Source organism: Hyla sarda, chromosome 8, assembly GCF_029499605.1.
Source record: "Hyla sarda isolate aHylSar1 chromosome 8, aHylSar1.hap1, whole genome shotgun sequence".
NCBI classification, from domain to species: domain Eukaryota; kingdom Metazoa; phylum Chordata; class Amphibia; order Anura; family Hylidae; genus Hyla; species Hyla sarda.
Genome location: NC_079196.1, coordinates 112,408,375 through 112,434,021, shown reverse-complemented (window position 1 = coordinate 112,434,021; position 25,647 = coordinate 112,408,375). Strand labels below are relative to the sequence as shown.

At 43.5% G+C, this 25,647-nt stretch overlaps 16 pseudogenes; all 16 read right to left on the bottom strand.

Moving 5' to 3' along the window:
* Window positions 1–109: 109 nt before the first annotated feature.
* LOC130289758 (U2 spliceosomal RNA) lies at window positions 110–374 on the bottom strand (annotated as a pseudogene).
* A 1,437-nt stretch (window positions 375–1,811) lies between these two features.
* On the bottom strand, window positions 1,812–2,077 carry LOC130289174 (U2 spliceosomal RNA; annotated as a pseudogene).
* Window positions 2,078–3,553: 1,476 nt separating this feature from the next.
* On the bottom strand, window positions 3,554–3,818 carry LOC130289757 (U2 spliceosomal RNA; annotated as a pseudogene).
* Window positions 3,819–5,289: 1,471 nt separating this feature from the next.
* Window positions 5,290–5,553, bottom strand: LOC130285929 (U2 spliceosomal RNA; annotated as a pseudogene).
* Window positions 5,554–7,019: 1,466 nt separating this feature from the next.
* On the bottom strand, window positions 7,020–7,284 carry LOC130287869 (U2 spliceosomal RNA; annotated as a pseudogene).
* Window positions 7,285–8,751: 1,467 nt separating this feature from the next.
* Window positions 8,752–9,016, bottom strand: LOC130287867 (U2 spliceosomal RNA; annotated as a pseudogene).
* A 516-nt stretch (window positions 9,017–9,532) lies between these two features.
* On the bottom strand, window positions 9,533–9,797 carry LOC130287866 (U2 spliceosomal RNA; annotated as a pseudogene).
* Window positions 9,798–11,264: 1,467 nt separating this feature from the next.
* On the bottom strand, window positions 11,265–11,528 carry LOC130289305 (U2 spliceosomal RNA; annotated as a pseudogene).
* A 1,464-nt stretch (window positions 11,529–12,992) lies between these two features.
* On the bottom strand, window positions 12,993–13,257 carry LOC130289756 (U2 spliceosomal RNA; annotated as a pseudogene).
* A 1,471-nt stretch (window positions 13,258–14,728) lies between these two features.
* LOC130288509 (U2 spliceosomal RNA) lies at window positions 14,729–14,992 on the bottom strand (annotated as a pseudogene).
* A 1,470-nt stretch (window positions 14,993–16,462) lies between these two features.
* Window positions 16,463–16,726, bottom strand: LOC130289894 (U2 spliceosomal RNA; annotated as a pseudogene).
* Window positions 16,727–18,193: 1,467 nt separating this feature from the next.
* Window positions 18,194–18,457, bottom strand: LOC130289893 (U2 spliceosomal RNA; annotated as a pseudogene).
* Window positions 18,458–19,928: 1,471 nt separating this feature from the next.
* Window positions 19,929–20,192, bottom strand: LOC130285928 (U2 spliceosomal RNA; annotated as a pseudogene).
* A 1,477-nt stretch (window positions 20,193–21,669) lies between these two features.
* On the bottom strand, window positions 21,670–21,934 carry LOC130289790 (U2 spliceosomal RNA; annotated as a pseudogene).
* A 1,443-nt stretch (window positions 21,935–23,377) lies between these two features.
* Window positions 23,378–23,645, bottom strand: LOC130289883 (U2 spliceosomal RNA; annotated as a pseudogene).
* A 1,477-nt stretch (window positions 23,646–25,122) lies between these two features.
* On the bottom strand, window positions 25,123–25,388 carry LOC130289410 (U2 spliceosomal RNA; annotated as a pseudogene).
* Window positions 25,389–25,647: the final 259 nt, after the last annotated feature.

The window sequence follows — 25,647 nt, the reverse complement described above, 5'->3', positions numbered from 1 at the left end:
CGTTCATAAACCAGTCAGTGCAACTCATCATTTTGGTCTCCAATTCTCAAACTCAAATTCTCACCCACGGAGGATTAAATGAGAATCTTTCTTGTTTAACACTGGAATGGGGTGGTGCACTGTTCACTACCCGAAGATACTGCCACATCGGGTCAATGCATAGGGCGACAGAAGCAAGCTTCCAAATCAGCTCCCTTTCTCAAAAATCCATTTAATTTATGGTCCCCAGATAGGGAACGTATGTATCAGTATGTGCTCACAAGTCACCCAAGTGCAAGTATTCACACAAAAAAAAAACGTGCCTCAGGATGCGATCTGTCGCAAGATCCTTTCTTTTTTTACACTTGATCTAAGCCAAAAGACCTAGAGGGGATAACCGGGAAAGGGGTGGACCCAACCATGTCCCCTTCATGAGCACTCACATTACTCATAGGAATGGAAGGAAGGCTGGCAGCCAACCAGCCTCCCATACACTCTCTGGCTGGGTGGCAGTCAGCCACCCATACATACATACAGCACAGGCTAAACCCACATCATCACTTAAAAAAAGGACAGGCGACCATTGCACTCTGATGGAGCATTTAGCAATGCAATCCATAGCCTGGCTTTTGCCTGAACCCCCATCACTCCTCCTCTTGCATATAAGACAATATTTCAGATCTGCATATGAAAACAACACGCCTACCTTTGTTGCACATAGCTGCCTGCCTGTCTCTAGTTACCCCACTGGCTGTAGCTGCGTCCCTTCCGACATGGAATAACACCAACTGTAACGATAAACTGAAAATTAACAGTATAAACCTGCATCATTTTGGACTCTGGTATTTGCTGAATCCGGGTGACCTGACAACCGATGGTGGTGCCGCTGGTGATTCTGGCCTTCTTGGAATCTGTTGGGCCTATGTGTTAGCTCACACATCACTTGGGTATCCATGGTAACTACCACAACATGGTCATCTGCAGTTTACATCTAGCCCTAGAAGTGGCATTGAATGGCATTTTAAAAGTGCTAAGGGTCCTGGTGCAATAATCCTCCCATGAGGATCAGCCTCAACGGCTTTGTAGATTGCACTCATGTCAGCAACTCCATATACATTTTTTTTTCTTCATGCTTCTTTCTTCATCCTTTTTTCTTTCTGTCATTCAGACTTTCATTCATTCGATCTCTCTCACTCACTTGCTTTAACTCATTTGTTCTCACTCACTCACTCAATCACACACTCACTCATTCACTCTCACTCACTCTAACTCTCTCTCTCTCTCTCTCTTTTTCTTTTTATATATATTTTTTTCCGTCTTCTTCTTCTTCTTCTTCTTCAGACCCTGTCATAGCACTAATGCCTTTCCAATACCACCAGCAGATGGAGACACTCCATTGCAACATTGGCTGTGAGCAGCAGTTTCTTAAAACAAATGCCTCATGGCGGATTTCCCATCCATCAATGGATGGTAAATTTTGTTTTTATCATTCACTGACCACAGAAACCAATGCATGGTCAAGCAACAGCAATGATACACCCTTGTGTATAGGCATGAGACCCTCAAGTCATTTAACAGGATTCAGCACCACCCACAAGACAGCTACCTGTCATGTCATGTCAAACCTGCACAGGTATGCTAGATTATTATTATTTAGTTTTATTTTATTTTTTTACACCAATCAGTGTGCAAACATGGTCATTAAAACGCTAAATGAATAGACGTTCATAAACCAGTCAGTGCAACTCATCATTTTGGTCTCCAATTCTCAAACTCAAATTCTCACCCACGGAGGATTAAATGAGAATCTTTCTTGTTTAACACTGGAATGGGGGTGGTGCACTGTTCACTACCCGAAGATACTGCCACATCGGGTCAATGCATAGGGCGACAGAAGCAAGCTTCCAAATCAGCTCCCTTTCTCAAAAATCCATTTAATTTATGGTCCCCAGATAAGGAACATATGTATCAGTATGTGCTCACAAGTCACCCAAGTGCAAGTATTCACACAAAAAAAAAAACGTGCCTCAGGATGCGATCTGTCGCAAGATCCTTTCTTTTTTTACACTTGATCTAAGCCAAAAGGCCTAGAGGGGATAACCGGGAAAGGGGTGGACCCAACCATGTCCCCTTCATGAGCACTCACATTACTCATAGGAATGGAAGGAAGGCTGGCAGCCAACCAGCCTCCCATACACTCTCTGGGTGGGCGGCAGTCAGCCACCCATACATACATACAGCACAGGCTAAACCCACATCATCACTTAAAAAAAGGACAGGCGACCATTGCACTCTGATGGAGCATTTAGCAATGCAATCCATAGCCTGGCTTTTGCCTGAACCCCCATCACTCCTCCTCTTGCATATAAGACAATATTTCAGATCTGCATATGAAAACAACACGCCTACCTTTGTTGCACATAGCTGCCTGCCTGTCTCTAGTTACCCCCACTGGCTGTAGCTGCGTCCCTTCCGACATGGAATAACACCAACTGTAACGATAAACTGAAAATTAACAGTATAAACCTGCATCATTTTGGACTCTGGTATTTGCTGAATCCGGGTGACCTGACAACCGATGGTGGTGCCGCTGGTGATTCTGGCCTTCTTGGAATCTGTTGGGCCTATGTGTTAGCTCACACATCACTTGGGTATCCATGGTAACTACCACAACATGGTCATCTGCAGTTTACATCTAGCCCTAGAAGTGGCATTGAATGGCATTTTAAAAGTGCTAAGGGTCCTGGTGCAATAATCCTCCCATGAGGATCAGCCTCAACGGCTTTGTAGATTGCACTCATGTCAGCAACTCCATATACATTTTTTTTCTTCATGCTTCTTTCTTCATCCTTTTTTCTTTCTGTCATTCAGACTTTCATTCATTCGATCTCTCTCACTCACTTGCTTTAACTCATTTGTTCTCACTCACTCACTCACTCACTCAATCACTCACTCACTCATTCACTCTCACTCACTCTCACTCTCTTACTCACTCGCTCACTAAGTCAGTCTCTCTCTCTCTCTCTTTTTCTTTTTATATATATTTTTTTCCGTCTTCTTCTTCTTCTTCTTCTTCTTCTTCAGACCCTGTCATAGCACTAATGCCTTTCCAATACCACCAGCAGATGGAGACACTCCATTGCAACATTGGTTGTGAGCAGCAGTTTCTAAAAACAAATGCCTCATGGCGGATTTCCCATCCATCAATGGATGGTAAATTTTGTTTTTATCATTCACTGACCACAGAAACCAATGCATGGTCAATCAACAGCAATGACACACCCTTGTGCATAGGCATGAGACCCTCACGTCATTTAACAGGATTCAGCACCACCCACAAGACAGCTACCTATCATGTCATGTCAAACCTGCACAGGTGTGCTAGATTATTATTATTTAGTTTTATTTTATTTTTTTACACCAATCAGTGTGCAAACATGGTCATTAAAACGCTAAATGAATAGACGTTCATAAACCAGTCAGTGCAACTCATCATTTTGGTCTCCAATTCTCAAACTCAAATTCTCACCCACGGAGGATTAAATGAGAATCTTTCTTGTTTAACACTGGAATGGGGTGGTGCACTGTTCACTACCCGAAGATACTGCCACATCGGGTCAATGCATAGGGCGACAGAAGCAAGCTTCCAAATCAGCTCCCTTTCTCAAAAATCCATTTAATTTATGGTCCCCAGATAGGGAACGTATGTATCAGTATGTGCTCACAAGTCACCCAAGTGCAAGTATTCACACAAAAAAAAAACGTGCCTCAGGATGCGATCTGTCGCAAGATCCTTTCTTTTTTTACACTTGATCTAAGCCAAAAGACCTAGAGGGGATAACCGGGAAAGGGGTGGACCCAACCATGTCCCCTTCATGAGCACTCACATTACTCATAGGAATGGAAGGAAGGCTGGCAGCCAACCAGCCTCCCATACACTCTCTGGCTGGGTGGCAGTCAGCCACCCATACATACATACAGCACAGGCTAAACCCACATCATCACTTAAAAAAAGGACAGGCGACCATTGCACTCTGATGGAGCATTTAGCAATGCAATCCATAGCCTGGCTTTTGCCTGAACCCCCATCACTCCTCCTCTTGCATATAAGACAATATTTCAGATCTGCATATGAAAACAACACGCCTACCTTTGTTGCACATAGCTGCCTGCCTGTCTCTAGTTACCCCACTGGCTGTAGCTGCGTCCCTTCCGACATGGAATAACACCAACTGTAACGATAAACTGAAAATTAACAGTATAAACCTGCATCATTTTGGACTCTGGTATTTGCTGAATCCGGGTGACCTGACAACCGATGGTGGTGCCGCTGGTGATTCTGGCCTTCTTGGAATCTGTTGGGCCTATGTGTTAGCTCACACATCACTTGGGTATCCATGGTAACTACCACAACATGGTCATCTGCAGTTTACATCTAGCCCTAGAAGTGGCATTGAATGGCATTTTAAAAGTGCTAAGGGTCCTGGTGCAATAATCCTCCCATGAGGATCAGCCTCAACGGCTTTGTAGATTGCACTCATGTCAGCAACTCCATATAAATTTTTTTTTCTTCATGCTTCTTTCTTCATCCTTTTTTCTTTCTGTCATTCAGACTTTCATTCATTCGATCTCTCTCACTCACTTGCTTTAACTCATTTGTTCTCACTCACTCACTCAATCACACACTCACTCATTCACTCTCACTCACTCTCACTCTCTCACTCACTCGCTCACTAAGTCAGTCTCTCTCTCTCTCTCTCTCTCTCTTTTTCTTTTTATATATATTTTTTTCCGTCTTCTTCTTCTTCTTCTTCTTCAGACCCTGTCATAGCACTAATGCCTTTCCAATACCACCAGCAGATGGAGACACTCCATTGCAACATTGGCTGTGAGCAGCAGTTTCTAAAAACAAATGCCTCATGGCGGATTTCCCATCCATCAATGGATGGTAAATTTTGTTTTTATCATTCACTGACCACAGAAACCAATGCATGGTCAAGCAACAGCAATGACACACCCTTGTGTATAGGCATGAGACCCTCAAGTCATTTAACAGGATTCAGCACCACCCACAAGACAGCTACCTGTCATGTCATGTCAAACCTGCACAGGTGTGCTAGATTATTATTATTTAGTTTTATTTTATTTTTTTACACCAATCAGTGTGCAAACATGGTCATTAAAACGCTAAATGAATAGACGTTCATAAACCAGTCAGTGCAACTCATCATTTTGGTCTCCAATTCTCAAACTCAAATTCTCACCCACGGAGGATTAAATGAGAATCTTTCTTGTTTAACACTGGAATGGGGGTGGTGCACTGTTCACTACCCGAAGATACTGCCACATCGGGTCAATGCATAGGGCGACAGAAGCAAGCTTCCAAATCAGCTCCCTTTCTCAAAAATCCATTTAATTTATGGTCCCCAGATAGGGAACGTATGTATCAGTATGTGCTCACAAGTCACCCAAGTGCAAGTATTCACACAAAAAAAAACGTGCCTCAGGATGCGATCTGTCGCAAGATCCTTTCTTTTTTTACACTTGATCTAAGCCAAAAGGCCTAGAGGGGATAACCGGGAAAGGGGTGGACCCAACCATGTCCCCTTCATGAGCACTCACATTACTCATAGGAATGGAAGGAAGGCTGGCAGCCAACCAGCCTCCCATACACTCTCTGGGTGGGCGGCAGTCAGCCACCCATACATACATACAGCACAGGCTAAACCCACATCATCACTTAAAAAAAGGACAGGCGACCATTGCACTCTGATGGAGCATTTAGCAATGCAATCCATAGCCTGGCTTTTGCCTGAACCCCCATCACTCCTCCTCTTGCATATAAGACAATATTTCAGATCTGCATATGAAAACAACACGCCTACCTTTGTTGCACATAGCTGCCTGCCTGTCTCTAGTTACCCCCACTGGCTGTAGCTGCGTCCCTTCCGACATGGAATAACACCAACTGTAACGATAAACTGAAAATTAACAGTATAAACCTGCATCATTTTGGACTCTGGTATTTGCTGAATCCGGGTGACCTGACAACCGATGGTGGTGCCGCTGGTGATTCTGGCCTTTTTGGAATCTGTTGGGCCTATGTGTAAGCTCACACATCACTTGGGTATCCATGGTAACTACCACAACATGGTCATCTGCAGTTTACATCTAGCCCTAGAAGTGGCATTGAATGGCATTTTAAAAGTGCTAAGGGTCCTGGTGCAATAATCCTCCCATGAGGATCAGCCTCAACGGCTTTGTAGATTGCACTCATGTCAGCAACTCCATATACATTTTTTTTCTTCATGCTTCTTTCTTCATCCTTTTTTCTTTCTGTCAATCAGACTTTCATTCATTCGATCTCTCTCACTCACTTGCTTTAACTCATTTGTTCTCACTCACTCACTCACTCAATCACTCACTCACTCATTCACTCTCACTCACTCTCACTCTCTTACTCACTCGCTCACTAAGTCAGTCTCTCTCTCTCTCTCTTTTTCTTTTTATATATATTTTTTTCCGTCTTCTTCTTCTTCTTCTTCTTCAGACCCTGTCATAGCACTAATGCCTTTCCAATACCACCAGCAGATGGAGACACTCCATTGCAACATTGGTTGTGAGCAGCAGTTTCTAAAAACAAATGCCTCATGGCGGATTTCCCATCCATCAATGGATGGTAAATTTTGTTTTTATCATTCACTGACCACAGAAACCAATGCATGGTCAAGCAACAGCAATGACACACCCTTGTGCATAGGCATGAGACCCTCACGTCATTTAACAGGATTCAGCACCACCCACAAGACAGCTACCTATCATGTCATGTCAAACCTGCACAGGTGTGCTAGATTATTATTATTTAGTTTTATTTTATTTTTTTACACCAATCAGTGTGCAAACATGGTCATTAAAACGCTAAATGAATAGACGTTCATAAACCAGTCAGTGCAACTCATCATTTTGGTCTCCAATTCTCAAACTCAAATTCTCACCCACGGAGGATTAAATGAGAATCTTTCTTGTTTAACACTGGAATGGGGTGGTGCACTGTTCACTACCCGAAGATACTGCCACATCGGGTCAATGCATAGGGCGACAGAAGCAAGCTTCCAAATCAGCTCCCTTTCTCAAAAATCCATTTAATTTATGGTCCCCAGATAGGGAACGTATGTATCAGTATGTGCTCACAAGTCACCCAAGTGCAAGTATTCACACAAAAAAAAAACGTGCCTCAGGATGCGATCTGTCGCAAGATCCTTTCTTTTTTTACACTTGATCTAAGCCAAAAGGCCTAGAGGGGATAACCGGGAAAGGGGTGGACCCAACCATGTCCCCTTCATGAGCACTCACATTACTCATAGGAATGGAAGGAAGGCTGGCAGCCAACCAGCCTCCCATACACTCTCTGGCTGGGTGGCAGTCAGCCACCCATACATACATACAGCACAGGCTAAACCCACATCATCACTTAAAAAAAGGACAGGCGACCATTGCACTCTGATGGAGCATTTAGCAATGCAATCCATAGCCTGGCTTTTGCCTGAACCCCCATCACTCCTCCTCTTGCATATAAGACAATATTTCAGATCTGCATATGAAAACAACACGCCTACCTTTGTTGCACATAGCTGCCTGCCTGTCTCTAGTTACCCCACTGGCTGTAGCTGCGTCCCTTCCGACATGGAATAACACCAACTGTAACGATAAACTGAAAATTAACAGTATAAACCTGCATCATTTTGGACTCTGGTATTTGCTGAATCCGGGTGACCTGACAACCGATGGTGGTGCCGCTGGTGATTCTGGCCTTCTTGGAATCTGTTGGGCCTATGTGTTAGCTCACACATCACTTGGGTATCCATGGTAACTACCACAACATGGTCATCTGCAGTTTACATCTAGCCCTAGAAGTGGCATTGAATGGCATTTTAAAAGTGCTAAGGGTCCTGGTGCAATAATCCTCCCATGAGGATCAGCCTCAACGGCTTTGTAGATTGCACTCATGTCAGCAACTCCATATACATTTTTTTTTCTTTATGCTTCTTTCTTCATCCTTTTTTCTTTCTGTCATTCAGACTTTCATTCATTCGATCTCTCTCACTCACTTGCTTTAACTCATTTGTTCTCACTCACTCACTCAATCACACACTCACTCATTCACTCTCACTCACTCTCACTCTCTCACTCACTCGCTCACTAAGTCAGTCTCTCTCTCTCTCTCTCTCTTTTTCTTTTTATATATATTTTTTTCCGTCTTCTTCTTCTTCTTCTTCTTCAGACCCTGTCATAGCACTAATGCCTTTCCAATACCACCAGCAGATGGAGACACTCCATTGCAACATTGGCTGTGAGCAGCAGTTTCTAAAAACAAATGCCTCATGGCGGATTTCCCATCCATCAATGGATGGTAAATTTTGTTTTTATCATTCACTGACCACAGAAACCAATGCATGGTCAAGCAACAGCAATGACACACCCTTGTGTATAGGCATGAGACCCTCAAGTCATTTAACAGGATTCAGCACCACCCACAAGACAGCTACCTGTCATGTCATGTCAAACCTGCACAGGTGTGCTAGATTATTATTATTTAGTTTTATTTTATTTTTTTACACCAATCAGTGTGCAAACATGGTCATTAAAACGCTAAATGAATAGACGTTCATAAACCAGTCAGTGCAACTCATCATTTTGGTCTCCAATTCTCAAACTCAAATTCTCACCCACGGAGGATTAAATGAGAATCTTTCTTGTTTAACACTGGAATGGGGGTGGTGCACTGTTCACTACCCGAAGATACTGCCACATCGGGTCAATGCATAGGGCGACAGAAGCAAGCTTCCAAATCAGCTCCCTTTCTCAAAAATCCATTTAATTTATGGTCCCCAGATAGGGAACGTATGTATCAGTATGTGCTCACAAGTCACCCAAGTGCAAGTATTCACACAAAAAAAAAACGTGCCTCAGGATGCGATCTGTCGCAAGATCCTTTCTTTTTTTACACTTGATCTAAGCCAAAAGGCCTAGAGGGGATAACCGGGAAAGGGGTGGACCCAACCATGTCCCCTTCATGAGCACTCACATTACTCATAGGAATGGAAGGAAGGCTGGCAGCCAACCAGCCTCCCATACACTCTCTGGGTGGGCGGCAGTCAGCCACCCATACATACATACAGCACAGGCTAAACCCACATCATCACTTAAAAAAAGGACAGGCGACCATTGCACTCTGATGGAGCATTTAGCAATGCAATCCATAGCCTGGCTTTTGCCTGAACCCCCATCACTCCTCCTCTTGCATATAAGACAATATTTCAGATCTGCATATGAAAACAACACGCCTACCTTTGTTGCACATAGCTGCCTGCCTGTCTCTAGTTACCCCCACTGGCTGTAGCTGCGTCCCTTCCGACATGGAATAACACCAACTGTAACGATAAACTGAAAATTAACAGTATAAACCTGCATCATTTTGGTCTCCAATTCTCAAACTCAAATTCTCACCCACGGAGGATTAAATGAGAATCTTTCTTGTTTAACACTGGAATGGGGGTGGTGCACTGTTCACTACCCGAAGATACTGCCACATCGGGTCAATGCATAGGGCGACAGAAGCAAGCTTCCAAATCAGCTCCCTTTCTCAAAAATCCATTTAATTTATGGTCCCCAGATAGGGAACGTATGTATCAGTATGTGCTCACAAGTCACCTAAGTGCAAGTATTCACACAAAAAAAAAACGTGCCTCAGGATGCGATCTGTCGCAAGATCCTTTCTTTTTTTACACTTGATCTAAGCCAAAAGGCCTAGAGGGGATAACCGGGAAAGGGGTGGACCCAACCATGTCCCCTTCATGAGCACTCACATTACTCATAGGAATGGAAGGAAGGCTGGCAGCCAACCAGCCTCCCATACACTCTCTGGGTGGGCGGCAGTCAGCCACCCATACATACATACAGCACAGGCTAAACCCACATCATCACTTAAAAAAAGGACAGGCGACCATTGCACTCTGATGGAGCATTTAGCAATGCAATCCATAGCCTGGCTTTTGCCTGAACCCCCATCACTCCTCCTCTTGCATATAAGACAATATTTCAGATCTGCATATGAAAACAACACGCCTACCTTTGTTGCACATAGCTGCCTGCCTGTCTCTAGTTACCCCCACTGGCTGTAGCTGCGTCCCTTCCGACATGGAATAACACCAACTGTAACGATAAACTGAAAATTAACAGTATAAACCTGCATCATTTTGGACTCTGGTATTTGCTGAATCCGGGTGACCTGACAACCGATGGTGGTGCCGCTGGTGATTCTGGCCTTTTTGGAATCTGTTGGGCCTATGTGTAAGCTCACACATCACTTGGGTATCCATGGTAACTACCACAACATGGTCATCTGCAGTTTACATCTAGCCCTAGAAGTGGCATTGAATGCATTTTAAAAGTGCTAAGGGTCCTGGTGCAATAATCCTCCCATGAGGATCAGCCTCAACGGCTTTGTAGATTGCACTCATGTCAGCAACTCCATATACATTTTTTTTCTTCATGCTTCTTTCTTCATCCTTTTTTCTTTCTGTCATTCAGACTTTCATTCATTCGATCTCTCTCACTCACTTGCTTTAACTCATTTGTTCTCACTCACTCACTCACTCAATCACTCACTCACTCATTCACTCTCACTCTCTTACTCACTCGCTCACTAAGTCAGTCTCTCTCTCTCTCTCTTTTTCTTTTTATATATATTTTTTTCCGTCTTCTTCTTCTTCTTCTTCTTCTTCTTCTTCTTCAGACCCTGTCATAGCACTAATGCCTTTCCAATACCACCAGCAGATGGAGACACTCCATTGCAACATTGGTTGTGAGCAGCAGTTTCTAAAAACAAATGCCTCATGGCGGATTTCCCATCCATCAATGGATGGTAAATTTTGTTTTTATCATTCACTTACCACAGAAACCAATGCATGGTCAAGCAACAGCAATGACACACCCTTGTGTATAGGCATGCGACCCTCACGTCATTTAACAGGATTCAGCACCACCCACAAGACAGCTACCTGTCATGTCATGTCAAACCTGCACAGGTGTGCTAGATTATTATTATTTAGTTTTATTTTATTTTTTTACACCAATCAGTGTGCAAACATGGTCATTAAAACGCTAAATGAATAGACATTCATAAACCAGTCAGTGCAACTCATCATTTTGGTCTCCAATTCTCAAACTCAAATTCTCACCAACGGAGGATTAAATGAGAATCTTTCTTGTTTAACACTGGAATGGGGTGGTGCACTGTTCACTACCCGAAGATACTGCCACATCGGGTCAATGCATAGGGCGACAGAAGCAAGCTTCCAAATCAGCTCCCTTTCTCAAAAATCCATTTAATTTATGGTCCCCAGATAGGGAATGTATGTATCAGTATGTGCTCACAAGTCACCCAAGTGCAAGTATTCACACAAAAAAAAACGTGCCTCAGGATGCGATCTTTCGCAAGATCCTTTCTTTTTTTACACTTGATCTAAGCCAAAAGGCCTAGAGGGGATAACCGGGAAAGGGGTGGACCCAACATGCCCCGTTCATGAGCACTCACATTACTCATAGGAATGGAAGGAAGGCTGGCAGCCAACCAGCCTCCCATACACTCTCTGGGTGGGTGGCAGTCAGCCACCCATACATACATACAGCACAGGCTAAACCCACATCATCACTTAAAAAAAGGACAGGCGACCATTGCACTCTGATGGAGCATTTAGCAATGCAATCCATAGCCTGGCTTTTGCCTGAACCCCCATCACTCCTCCTCTTGCATATAAGACAATATTTCAGATCTGCATATGAAAACAACACGCCTACCTTTGTTGCACATAGCTGCCTGCCTGTCTCTAGTTACCCCACTGGCTGTAGCTGCGTCCCTTCCGACATGGAATAACACCAACTGTAACGATAAACTGAAAATTAACAGTATAAACCTGCATCATTTTGGACTCTGGTATTTGCTTAATCCGGGTGACCTGACAACCGATGGTGGTGCCGCTGGTGATTCTGGCCTTCTTGGAATCTGTTGGGCCTATGTGTTAGCTCACACATCACTTGGGTATCCATGGTAACTACCACAACATGGTCATCTGCAGTTTACATCTAGCCCTAGAAGTGGCATTGAATGGCATTTTAAAAGTGCTAAGGGTCCTGGTGCAATAATTCTCCCATGAGGATCAGCCTCAACGGCTTTGTAGATTGCACTCATGTCAGCAACTCCATATACATTTTTTTTCTTCATGCTTCTTTCTTCATCCTTTTTTCTTTCTGTCATTCAGACTTTCATTCATTCGATCTCTCTCACTCACTTGCTTTAACTCATTTGTTCTCACTCACTCACTCACTCAATCACTCACTCACTCATTCACTCTCACTCACTCTCACTCTCTTACTCACTCGCTCACTAAGTCAGTCTCTCTCTCTCTCTCTTTTTCTTTTTATATATATTTTTTTCCGTCTTCTTCTTCTTCTTCTTCTTCAGACCCTGTCATAGCACTAATGGCTTTCCAATACCACCAGCAGATGGAGACACTCCATTGCAACATTGGTTGTGAGCAGCAGTTTCTAAAAACAAATGCCTCATGGCGGATTTCCCATCCATCAATGGATGGTAAATTTTGTTTTTATCATTCACTGACCACAGAAACCAATGCATGGTCAAGCAACAGCAATGACACACCCTTGTGCATAGGCATGAGACCCTCACGTCATTTAACAGGATTCAGCACCACCCACAAGACAGCTACCTATCATGTCATGTCAAACCTGCACAGGTGTGCTAGATTATTATTATTTAGTTTTATTTTATTTTTTTACACCAATCAGTGTGCAAACATGGTCATTAAAACGCTAAATGAATAGACGTTCATAAACCAGTCAGTGCAACTCATCATTTTGGTCTCCAATTCTCAAACTCAAATTCTCACCCACGGAGGATTAAATGAGAATCTTTCTTGTTTAACACTGGAATGGGGTGGTGCACTGTTCACTACCCGAAGATACTGCCACATCGGGTCAATGCATAGGGCGACAGAAGCAAGCTTCCAAATCAGCTCCCTTTCTCAAAAATCCATTTAATTTATGGTCCCCAGATAGGGAACGTATGTATCAGTATGTGCTCACAAGTCACCCAAGTGCAAGTATTCACACAAAAAAAAAACGTGCCTCAGGATGCGATCTGTCGCAAGATCCTTTCTTTTTTTACACTTGATCTAAGCCAAAAGACCTAGAGGGGATAACCGGGAAAGGGGTGGACCCAACCATGTCCCCTTCATGAGCACTCACATTACTCATAGGAATGGAAGGAAGGCTGGCAGCCAACCAGCCTCCCATACACTCTCTGGCTGGGTGGCAGTCAGCCACCCATACATACATACAGCACAGGCTAAACCCACATCATCACTTAAAAAAAGGACAGGCGACCATTGCACTCTGATGGAGCATTTAGCAATGCAATCCATAGCCTGGCTTTTGCCTGAACCCCCATCACTCCTCCTCTTGCATATAAGACAATATTTCAGATCTGCATATGAAAACAACACGCCTACCTTTGTTGCACATAGCTGCCTGCCTGTCTCTAGTTACCCCACTGGCTGTAGCTGCGTCCCTTCCGACATGGAATAACACCAACTGTAACGATAAACTGAAAATTAACAGTATAAACCTGCATCATTTTGGACTCTGGTATTTGCTGAATCCGGGTGACCTGACAACCGATGGTGGTGCCGCTGGTGATTCTGGCCTTCTTGGAATCTGTTGGGCCTATGTGTTAGCTCACACATCACTTGGGTATCCATGGTAACTACCACAACATGGTCATCTGCAGTTTACATCTAGCCCTAGAAGTGGCATTGAATGGCATTTTAAAAGTGCTAAGGGTCCTGGTGCAATAATCCTCCCATGAGGATCAGCCTCAACGGCTTTGTAGATTGCACTCATGTCAGCAACTCCATATACATTTTTTTTTCTTCATGCTTCTTTCTTCATCCTTTTTTCTTTCTGTCATTCAGACTTTCATTCATTCGATCTCTCTCACTCACTTGCTTTAACTCATTTGTTCTCACTCACTCACTCAATCACACACTCACTCATTCACTCTCACTCACTCTCACTCTCTCACTCACTCGCTCACTAAGTCAGTCTCTCTCTCTCTCTCTCTCTCTCTTTTTCTTTTTATATATATTTTTTTCCGTCTTCTTCTTCTTCTTCTTCTTCAGACCCTGTCATAGCACTAATGCCTTTCCAATACCACCAGCAGATGGAGACACTCCATTGCAACATTGGCTGTGAGCAGCAGTTTCTAAAAACAAATGCCTCATGGCGGATTTCCCATCCATCAATGGATGGTAAATTTTGTTTTTATCATTCACTGACCACAGAAACCAATGCATGGTCAAGCAACAGCAATGACACACCCTTGTGTATAGGCATGAGACCCTCAAGTCATTTAACAGGATTCAGCACCACCCACAAGACAGCTACCTGTCATGTCATGTCAAACCTGCACAGGTGTGCTAGATTATTATTATTTAGTTTTATTTTATTTTTTTACACCAATCAGTGTGCAAACATGGTCATTAAAACGCTAAATGAATAGACGTTCATAAACCAGTCAGTGCAACTCATCATTTTGGTCTCCAATTCTCAAACTCAAATTCTCACCCACGGAGGATTAAATGAGAATCTTTCTTGTTTAACACTGGAATGGGGGTGGTGCACTGTTCACTACCCGAAGATACTGCCACATCGGGTCAATGCATAGGGCGACAGAAGCAAGCTTCCAAATCAGCTCCCTTTCTCAAAAATCCATTTAATTTATGGTCCCCAGATAGGGAACGTATGTATCAGTATGTGCTCACAAGTCACCCAAGTGCAAGTATTCACACAAAAAAAAACGTGCCTCAGGATGCGATCTGTCGCAAGATCCTTTCTTTTTTTACACTTGATCTAAGCCAAAAGGCCTAGAGGAGATAACCGGGAAAGGGGTGGACCCAACCATGTCCCCTTCATGAGCACTCACATTACTCATAGGAATGGAAGGAAGGCTGGCAGCCAACCAGCCTCCCATACACTCTCTGGGTGGGTGGCAGTCAGCCACCCATACATACATACAGCACAGGCTAAACCCACATCATCACTTAAAAAAAGGACAGGCGACCATTGCACTCTGATGGAGCATTTAGCAATGCAATCCATAGCCTGGCTTTTGCCTGACCCCCATCACTCCTCCTCTTGCATATAAGACAATATTTCAGATCTGCATATGAAAACAACACGCCTACCTTTGTTGCACATAGCTGCCTGCCTGTCTCTAGTTACCCCACTGGCTGTAGCTGCGTCCCTTCCGACATGGAATAACACCAACTGTAACGATAAACTGAAAATTAACAGTATAAACCTGCATCATTTTGGACTCTGGTATTTGCTGAATCCGGGTGACCTGACAACCGATGGTGGTGCCGCTGGTGATTCTGGCCTTCTTGGAATCTGTTGGGCCTATGTGTTAGCTCACACATCACTTGGGTATCCATGGTAACTACCACAACATGGTCATCTGCAGTTTACATCTAGCCCTAGAAGTGGCATTGAATGGCATTTTAAAAGTGCTAAGGGTCCTGGTGCAATAATCCTCCCATGAGGATCAGCCTCAACGGCTTTGTAGATTGCACTCATGTCAGCAACTCCATATACATTTTTTTTTCTTCATGCTTCTTTCTTCATCCTTTTTTCTTTCTGTCATTCAGACTTTCATTCATTCGATCTCTCTCACTCACTTGCTTTAACTCATTTGTTCTCACTCACTCACTCACTCAATCACTCACTCACTCACTCATTCACTCTCACTCACTCTCACTCTCTCACTCACTCGCTCACTAAGTCAGTCTCTCTCTCTCTCTCTCTCTTTTTCTTTTTATATATATTTTTTTCCGTCTTCTTCTTCTTCTTCTTCAGACCCTGTCATAGCACTAATGCATTTCCAATACCACCAGCAGATGGAGACACTCCATTGCAACATTGGTTGTGAGCAGCAGTTTCTAAAAACAAATGCCTCATGGCGGATTTCCCATCCATCAATGGATGGTAAATTTTGTTTTTATCATTCACTGACCACAGAAACCAATGCATGGTCAAGCAACAGCAATGACACACCCTTGTGTATAGGCATGAGACCCTCACGTCATTTAACAGGATTCAGCACCACCCACAAGACAGCTACCTGTCATGTCATGTCAAACCTGCACAGGTGTGCTAGATTATTATTATTTAGTTTTATTTTATTTTTTTACACCAATCAGTGTGCAAACATGGTCATTAAAACGCTAAATGAATAGACGTTCATAAACCAGTCAGTGCAACTCATCATTTTGGTCTCCAATTCTCAAACTCAAATTCTCACCCACGGAGGATTAAATGAGAATCTTTCTTGTTTAACACTGGAATGGGGTGGTGCACTGTTCACTAACCGAAGATACTGCCACATCGGGTCAATGCATAGGGCGACAGAAGCAAGCTTCCAAATCAGCTCCCTTTCTCAAAAATCCATTTAATTTATGGTCCCCAGATAGGCAACGTATGTATCAGTATGTGCTCACAAGTCACCCAAGTGCAAGTATTCACACAAAAAAAAACGTGCCTCAGGATGCGATCTTTCGCAAGATCCTTTCTTTTTTTACACTTGATCTAAGCCAAAAGGCCTAGAGGGAATAACCGGGAAAGGGGTGGACCCAACCATGCCCCGTTCATGAGCACTCACATTACTCATAGGAATGGAAGGAAGGCTGGCAGCCAACCAGCCTCCCATACACTCTCTGGGTGGGTGGCAGTCAGCCACCCATACATACATACAGCACAGGCTAAACCCACATCATCACTTAAAAAAAGGACAGGCGACCATTGCACTCTGATGGAGCATTTAGCAATGCAATCCATAGCCTGGCTTTTGCCTGAACCCCCATCACTCCTCCTCTTGCATATAAGACAATATTTCAGATATGCATATGAAAACAACACGCCTACCTTTGTTGCACATAGCTGCCTGCCTGTCTCTAGTTACCCCACTGGCTGTAGCTGCGTCCCTTCCGACATGGAATAACACCAACTGTAACGATAAACTGAAAATTAACAGTATAAACCTGCATCATTTTGGACTCTGGTATTTGCTGAATCCGGGTGACCTGACAACCGATGGTGGTGCCGCTGGTGATTCTGGCCTTCTTGGAATCTGTTGGGCCTATGTGTTAGCTCACACATCACTTGGGTATCCATGGTAACTACCACAACATGGTCATCTGCAGTTTACATCTAGCCCTAGATGTGGCATTGAATGGCATTTTAAAAGTGCTAAGGGTCCTGGTGCAATAATCCTCCCATGAGGATCAGCCTCAACGGCTTTGTAGATTGCACTCATGTCAGCAACTCCATATACATTTTTTTTTCTTCATGCTTCTTTCTTCATCCTTTTTTCTTTCTGTCATTCAGACTTTCATTCATTCGATCTCTCTCACTCACTTGCTTTAACTCATTTGTTCTCACTCACTCACTCACTCAATCACTCACTCACTCATTCACTCTCACTCACTCTCACTCTCTCACTCACTCGCTCACTAAGTCAGTCTCTCTCTCTCTCTCTCTCTTTTTCTTTTTATATATATTTTTTTCCGTCTTCTTCTTCTTCTTCTTCAGACCCTGTCATAGCACTAATGCATTTCCAATACCACCAGCAGATGGAGACACTCCATTGCAACATTGGTTGTGAGCAGCAGTTTCTAAAAACAAATGCCTCATGGCGGATTTCCCATCCATCAATGGATGGTAAATTTTGTTTTTATCATTCACTGACCACAGAAACCAATGCATGGTCAAGCAACAGCAATGACACACCCTTGTGTATAGGCATGAGACCCTCACGTCATTTAACAGGATTCAGCACCACCCACAAGACAGCTACCTGTCATGTCATGTCAAACCTGCACAGGTGTGCTAGATTATTATTATTTAGTTTTATTTTATTTTTTTACACCAATCAGTGTGCAAACATGGTCATTAAAACGCTAAATGAATAGACGTTCATAAACCAGTCAGTGCAACTCATCATTTTGGTCTCCAATTCTCAAACTCAAATTCTCACCCACGGAGGATTAAATGAGAATCTTTCTTGTTTAACACTGGAATGGGGTGGTGCACTGTTCACTAACCGAAGATACTGCCACATCGGGTCAATGCATAGGGCGACAGAAGCAAGCTTCCAAATCAGCTCCCTTTCTCAAAAATCCATTTAATTTATGGTCCCCAGATAGGCAACGTATGTATCAGTATGTGCTCACAAGTCACCCAAGTGCAAGTATTCACACAAAAAAAAACGTGCCTCAGGATGCGATCTTTCGCAAGATCCTTTCTTTTTTTACACTTGATCTAAGCCAAAAGGCCTAGAGGGAATAACCGGGAAAGGGGTGGACCCAACCATGCCCCGTTCATGAGCACTCACATTACTCATAGGAATGGAAGGAAGGCTGGCAGCCAACCAGCCTCCCATACACTCTCTGGGTGGGTGGCAGTCAGCCACCCATACATACATACAGCACAGGCTAAACCCACATCATCACTTAAAAAAAGGACAGGCGACCATTGCACTCTGATGGAGCATTTAGCAATGCAATCCATAGCCTGGCTTTTGCCTGAACCCCCATCACTCCTCCTCTTGCATATAAGACAATATTTCAGATCTGCATATGAAAACAACACGCCTACCTTTGTTGCACATAGCTGCCTGCCTGTCTCTAGTTACCCCACTGGCTGTAGCTGCGTCCCTTCCGACATGGAATAACACCAACTGTAACGATAAACTGAAAATTAACAGTATAAACCTGCATCATTTTGGACTCTGGTATTTGCTGAATCCGGGTGACCTGACAACCGATGGTGGTGCCGCTGGTGATTCTGGCCTTCTTGGAATCTGTTGGGCCTATGTGTTAGCTCACACATCACTTGGGTATCCATGGTAACTACCACAACATGGTCATCTGCAGTTTACATCTAGCCCTAGATGTGGCATTGAATGGCATTTTAAAAGTGCTAAGGGTCCTGGTGCAATAATCCTCCCATGAGGATCAGCCTCAACGGCTTTGTAGATTGCACTCATGTCAGCAACTCCATATACATTTTTTTTTCTTCATGCTTCTTTCTTCATCCTTTTTTCTTTCTGTCATTCAGACTTTCATTCATTCGATCTCTCTCACTCACTTGCTTTAACTCATTTGTTCTCACTCACTCACTCACTCACTCAATCACTCACTCACTCATTCACTCTCACTCACTCTCACTCTCTCACTCACTCGCTCACTAAGTCAGTCTCTCTCTCTCTCTCTCTCTTTTTCTTTTTATATATATTTTTTTCCGTCTTCTTCTTCTTCTTCTTCAGACCCTGTCATAGCACTAATGCATTTCCAATACCACCAGCAGATGGAGACACTCCATTGCAACATTGGTTGTGAGCAGCAGTTTCTAAAAACAAATGCCTCATGGCGGATTTCCCATCCATCAATGGATGGTAAATTTTGTTTTTATCATTCACTGACCACAGAAACCAATGCATGGTCAAGCAACAGCAATGACACACCCTTGTGTATAGGCATGAGACCCTCACGTCATTTAACAGGATTCAGCACCACCCACAAGACAGCTACCTGTCATGTCATGTCAAACCTGCACAGGTGTGCTAGATTATTATTATTTAGTTTTATTTTATTTTTTTACACCAATCAGTGTGCAAACATGGTCATTAAAACGCTAAATGAATAGACGTTCATAAACCAGTCAGTGCAACTCATCATTTTGGTCTCCAATTCTCAAACTCAAATTCTCACCCACGGAGGATTAAATGAGAATCTTTCTTGTTTAACACTGGAATGGGGTGGTGCACTGTTCACTACCCGAAGATACTGCCACATCGGGTCAATGCATAGGGCGACAGAAGCAAGCTTCCAAATCAGCTCCCTTTCTCAAAAATCCATTTAATTTATGGTCCCCAGATAGGGAACGTATGTATCAGTATGTGCTCACAAGTCACCCAAGTGCAAGTATTCACACAAAAAAAAACGTGCCTCAGGATGCGATCTGTCGCAAGATCCTTTCTTTTTTTACACTTGATCTAAGCCAAAAGGCCTAGAGGGGATAACCGGGAAAGGGGTGGACCCAACCATGTCCCCTTCATGAGCACTCACATTACTCATAGGAATGGAAGGAAGGCTGGCAGCCAACCAGCCTCCCATACACTCTCTGGGTGGGTGGCAGTCAGCCACCCATACATACATACATACAGCACAGGCTAAACCCACATCATCACTTAAAAAAAGGACAGGCGACCATTGCACTCTGATGGAGCATTTAGCAATGCAATCCATAGCCTGGCTTTTGCCTGAACCCCCATCACTCCTCCTCTTGCATATAAGACAATATTTCAGATCTGCATATGAAAACAACACGCCTACCTTTGTTGCACATAGCTGCCTGCCTGTCTCTAGTTACCCCACTGGCTGTAGCTGCGTCCCTTCCGACATGGAATAACACCAACTGTAACGATAAACTGAAAATTAACAGTATAAACCTGCATAATTTTGGACTCTGGTATTTGCTGAATCCGGGTGACCTGACAACCGATGGTGGTGCCGCTGGTGATTCTGGCCTTCTTGGAATCTGTTGGGCCTATGTGTTAGCTCACACATCACTTGGGTATCCATGGTAACTACCACAACATGGTCATCTGCAGTTTACATCTAGCCCTAGAAGTGGCATTGAATGGCATTTTAAAAGTGCTAAGGGTCCTGGTGCAATAATCCTCCCATGAGGATCAGCCTCAACGGCTTTGTAGATTGCACTCATGTCAGCAACTCCATATACATTTTTTTTTCTTCATGCTTCTTTCTTCATCCTTTTTTCTTTCTGTCATTCAGACTTTCATTCATTCGATCTCTCTCACTCACTTGCTTTAACTCATTTGTTCTCACTCACTCACTCACTCACTCACTCAATCACTCACTCACTCATTCACTCTCACTCACTCTCACTCTCTCACTCACTCGCTCACTAAGTCAGTCTCTCTCTCTCTTTTTCTTTTTATATATATTTTTTTCCGTCTTCTTCTTCTTCTTCTTCTTCTTCAGACCCTGTCATAGCACTAATGCCTTTCCAATACCACCAGCAGATGGAGACACTCCATTGCAACATTGGTTGTGAGCAGCAGTTTCTAAAAACAAATGCCTCATGGCGGATTTCCCATCCATCAATGGATGGTAAATTTTGTTTTTATCATTCACTTACCACAGAAACCAATGCATGGTCAAGCAACAGCAATGACACACCCTTGTGTATAGGCATGAGACCCTCACGTCATTTAACAGGATTCAGCACCACCCACAAGACAGCTACCTGTCATGTCATGTCAAACCTGCACAGGTGTGCTAGATTATTATTATTTAGTTTTATTTTATTTTTTTACACCAATCAGTGTGCAAACATGGTCATTAAAACGCTAAATGAATAGACGTTCATAAACCAGTCAGTGCAACTCATCATTTTGGTCTCCAATTCTCAAGCTCAAATTCTCACCCACGGAGGATTAAATGAGAATCTTTCTTGTTTAACACTGGAATGGGGTGGTGCACTGTTCACTACCCGAAGATACTGCCACATCGGGTCAATGCATAGGGCGACAGAAGCAAGCTTCCAAATCAGCTCCCTTTCTCAAAAATCCATTTAATTTATGGTCCCCAGATAGGGAACGTATGTTTCAGTATGTGCTCACAAGTCACCCAAGTGCAAGTATTCACACAAAAAAAAACGTGCCTCAGGATGCGATCTGTCGCAAGATCCTTTCTTTTTTTTACACTGGATCTGAGCCAAAAGGCCTAGAGGGGATAACCGGGAAAGGGGTGGACCCAACCATGTCCCCTTCATGAGCACTCACATTACTCATAGGAATGGAAGGAAGGCTGGCAGCCAACCAGCCTCCCATACACTCTCTGGGTGGGTGGCAGTCAGCCACCCATACATACATACAGCACAGGCTTAACCCACATCATCACTTAAAAAAAGGACAGGCGACCATTGCACTCTGATGGAGCATTTAGCAATGCAATCCATAGCCTGGCTTTTGCCTGAACCCCCATCACTCCTCCTCTTGCATATAAGACAATATTTCAGATCTGCATATGAAAACAACACGCCTACCTTTGTTGCACATAGCTGCCTGCCTGTCTCTAGTTACCCCACTGGCTGTAGCTGCGTCCCTTCCGACATGGAATAACACCAACTGTAACGATAAACTGAAAATTAACAGTATAAACCTGCATCATTTTGGACTCTGGTATTTGCTGAATCCGGGTGACCTGACAACCAATGGTGGTGCTGCTGGTGATTCTGGCCTTCTTGGAATCTGTTGGGCCTATGTGTTAGCTCACACATCACTTGGGTATTCATGGTAACTACCACAACATGGTCATCTGCAGTTTACATCTAGCCCTAGAAGTGGCATTGAATGGCATTTTAAAAGTGCTAAGGGTCCTGGTGCAATAATCCTCCCATGAGGATCAGCCTCAACGGCTTTGTAGATTGCACTCATGTCAGCAACTCCATATACATTTTTTTTTCTTCATGCTTCTTTCTTCATCCTTTTTTCTTTCTATCATTCAGACTTTCATTCATTCGATCTCTCTCACTCACTTGCTTTAACTCATTTGTTCTCACTCACTCACTCACTCATTCACTCTCACTCACTCTCACTCTCTCACTCACTCGCTCACTAAGTCAGTCTCTCTCTCTCTCTCTCTTTTTCTTTTTATATATATTTTTTTCCGTCTTCTTCTTCTTCAGACCCTGTCATAGCACTAATGCCTTTCCAATACCACCAGCAGATGGAGACACTCCATTGCAACATTGGTTGTGAGCAGCAGTTTCTAAAAACAAATGCCTCATGGCGGATTTCCCATCCATCAATGGATGGTAAATTTTGTTTTTATCATTCACTGACCACAGAAACCAATGCATGGTCAAGCAACAGCAATGACACACCCTTGTGTATAGGCATGAGACCCTCACGTCATTTAACAGGATTCAGCACCACCCACAAGACAGCTACCTGTCATGTCATGTCAAACCTGCACAGGTGTGCTAGATTATTATTATTTAGTTTTATTTTATTTTTTTACACCAATCAGTGTGCAAACATGGTCATTAAAACGCTAAATGAATAGACGTTCATAAACCAGTCAGTGCAACTCATCATTTTGGTCTCCAATTCTCAAACTCAAATTCTCACCCACGGAGGATTAAATGAGAATCTTTCTTGTTTAACACTGGAATGGGGTGGTGCACTGTTCACTACCCAAAGATACTGCCACATCGGGTCAATGCATAGGGCGACATAAGCAAGCTTCCAAATCAGCTCCCTTTCTCAAAAATCCATTTAATTTATGGTCCCCAGATAGGGAACGTATGTATTAGTATGTGCTCACAAGTCACCCAAGTGCAAGTATTCACACAAAAAAAAAAAACGTGCCTCAGAATGCGATCTGTCGCAAGATCCTTTCTTTTTTTTACACTTGATCTAAGCCAAAAGGCCTAGAGGGGATAACCGGGAAAGGGGTGGACCCAACCATGTCCCCTTCATGAGCACTCACATTACTCATAGGAATGGAAGGAAGGCTGGCAGCCAACTAGCCTCCCATACACTCTCTGGGTGGGCGGCAGTCAGCCACCCATACATACATACAGCACAGGCTAAACCCACATCATCACTTAAAAAAAGGACAGGCGACCATTGCACTCTGATGGAGCATTTAGCAATGCAATCCATAGCCTGGCTTTTGCCTGAACCCCCATCACTCCTCCTCTTGCATATAAGACAATATTTCAGATCTGCATATGAAAACAACACGCCTACCTTTGTTGCACATAGCTGCCTGCCTGTCTCTAGTTACCCCACTGGCTGTAGCTGCGTCCCTTCCGACATGGAATAACACCAACTATAACGATAAACTGAAAATTAACAGTATAAACCTGCATCATTTTGGACTCTGGTATTTGCTGAATCCGGGTGACCTGACAACCGATGGTGGTGCCGCTGGTGATTCTGACCTTCTTGGAATCTGTTGGGCCTATGTGTTAGCTCACACATCACTTGGGTATCCATGGTAACTACCACAACATGGTCATCTGCAGTTTACATCTAGCCCTAGAAGTGGCATTGAATGGCATTTTAAAAGTGCTAAGGGTCCTGGTGCAATAATCCTCCCATGAGGATCAGCCTCAACGGCTTTGTAGATTGCACTCATGTCAGCAACTCCATATACATTTTTTTTTCTTCATGCTTCTTTCTTCATCCTTTTTTCTTTCTGTCATTCAGACTTTCATTCATTCGATCTCTCTCACTCACTTGCTTTAACTCATTTGTTCTCATTCACTCACTCACTCAATCACTCACTCACTCATTCACTCTCACTCACTCTCACTCTCTCACTCACTCGCTCACTAAGTCAGTCTCTCTCTCTCTCTCTCTTTTTCTTTTTATATATATTTTTTTCCGTCTTCTTCTTCTTCTTCTTCTTCTTCTTCTTCAGACCCTGTCATAGCACTAATGCCTTTCCAATACCACCAGCAGATGGAGACACTCCATTGCAACATTGGTTGTGAGCAGCAGTTTCTAAAAACAAATGCCTCATGGTGGATTTCCCATCCATCAATGGATGGTAAATTTTGTTTTTATCATTCACTGACCACAGAAACCAATGCATGGTCAAGCAACAGCAATGACACACCCTTGTGTATAGGCATGAGACCCTCACGTCATTTAACAGGATTCAGCACCACCCACAAGACAGCTACCTGTCATGTCATGTCAAACCTGCACAGGTGTGCTAGATTATTATTATTTAGTTTTATTTTATTTTTTTACACCAATCAGTGTGCAAACATGGTCATTAAAACGCTAAATGAATAGACGTTCATAAACCAGTCAGTGCAACTCATCATTTTGGTCTCCAATTCTCAAACTCAAATTCTCACCCACGGAGGATTAAATGAGAATCTTTCTTGTTTAACACTGGAATGGGGTGGTGCACTGTTCACTACCCGAAGATACTGCCACATCGGGTCAATGCATAGGGCGACAGAAGCAAGCTTCCAAATCAGCTCCCTTTCTCAAAAATCCATTTAATTTATGGTCCTCAGATAGGGAACGTATGTATCAGTATGTGCTCACAAGTCACCCAAGTGCAAGTATTCACACAAAAAAAAAACGTGCCTCAGGATGCGATCTGTCGCAAGATCCTTTCTTTTTTTTACACTTGATCTAAGCCAAAAGGCCTAGAGGGGATAACCGGGAAAGGGGTGGACCCAACCATGTCCCCTTCATGAGCACTCACATTACCCATAGGAATGGAAGGAAGGCTGGCAGCCAACCAGCCTCCCATACACTCTCTGGGTGGGTGGCAGTCAGCCACCCATACATACATACAGCACAGGCTAAACCCACATCATCACTTAAAAACAGGGCAGGCGACCATTGCACTCTGATGGAGCATTTAGCAATGCAATCCATAGCCTGGCTTTTGCCTGAACCCCCATCACTCCTCC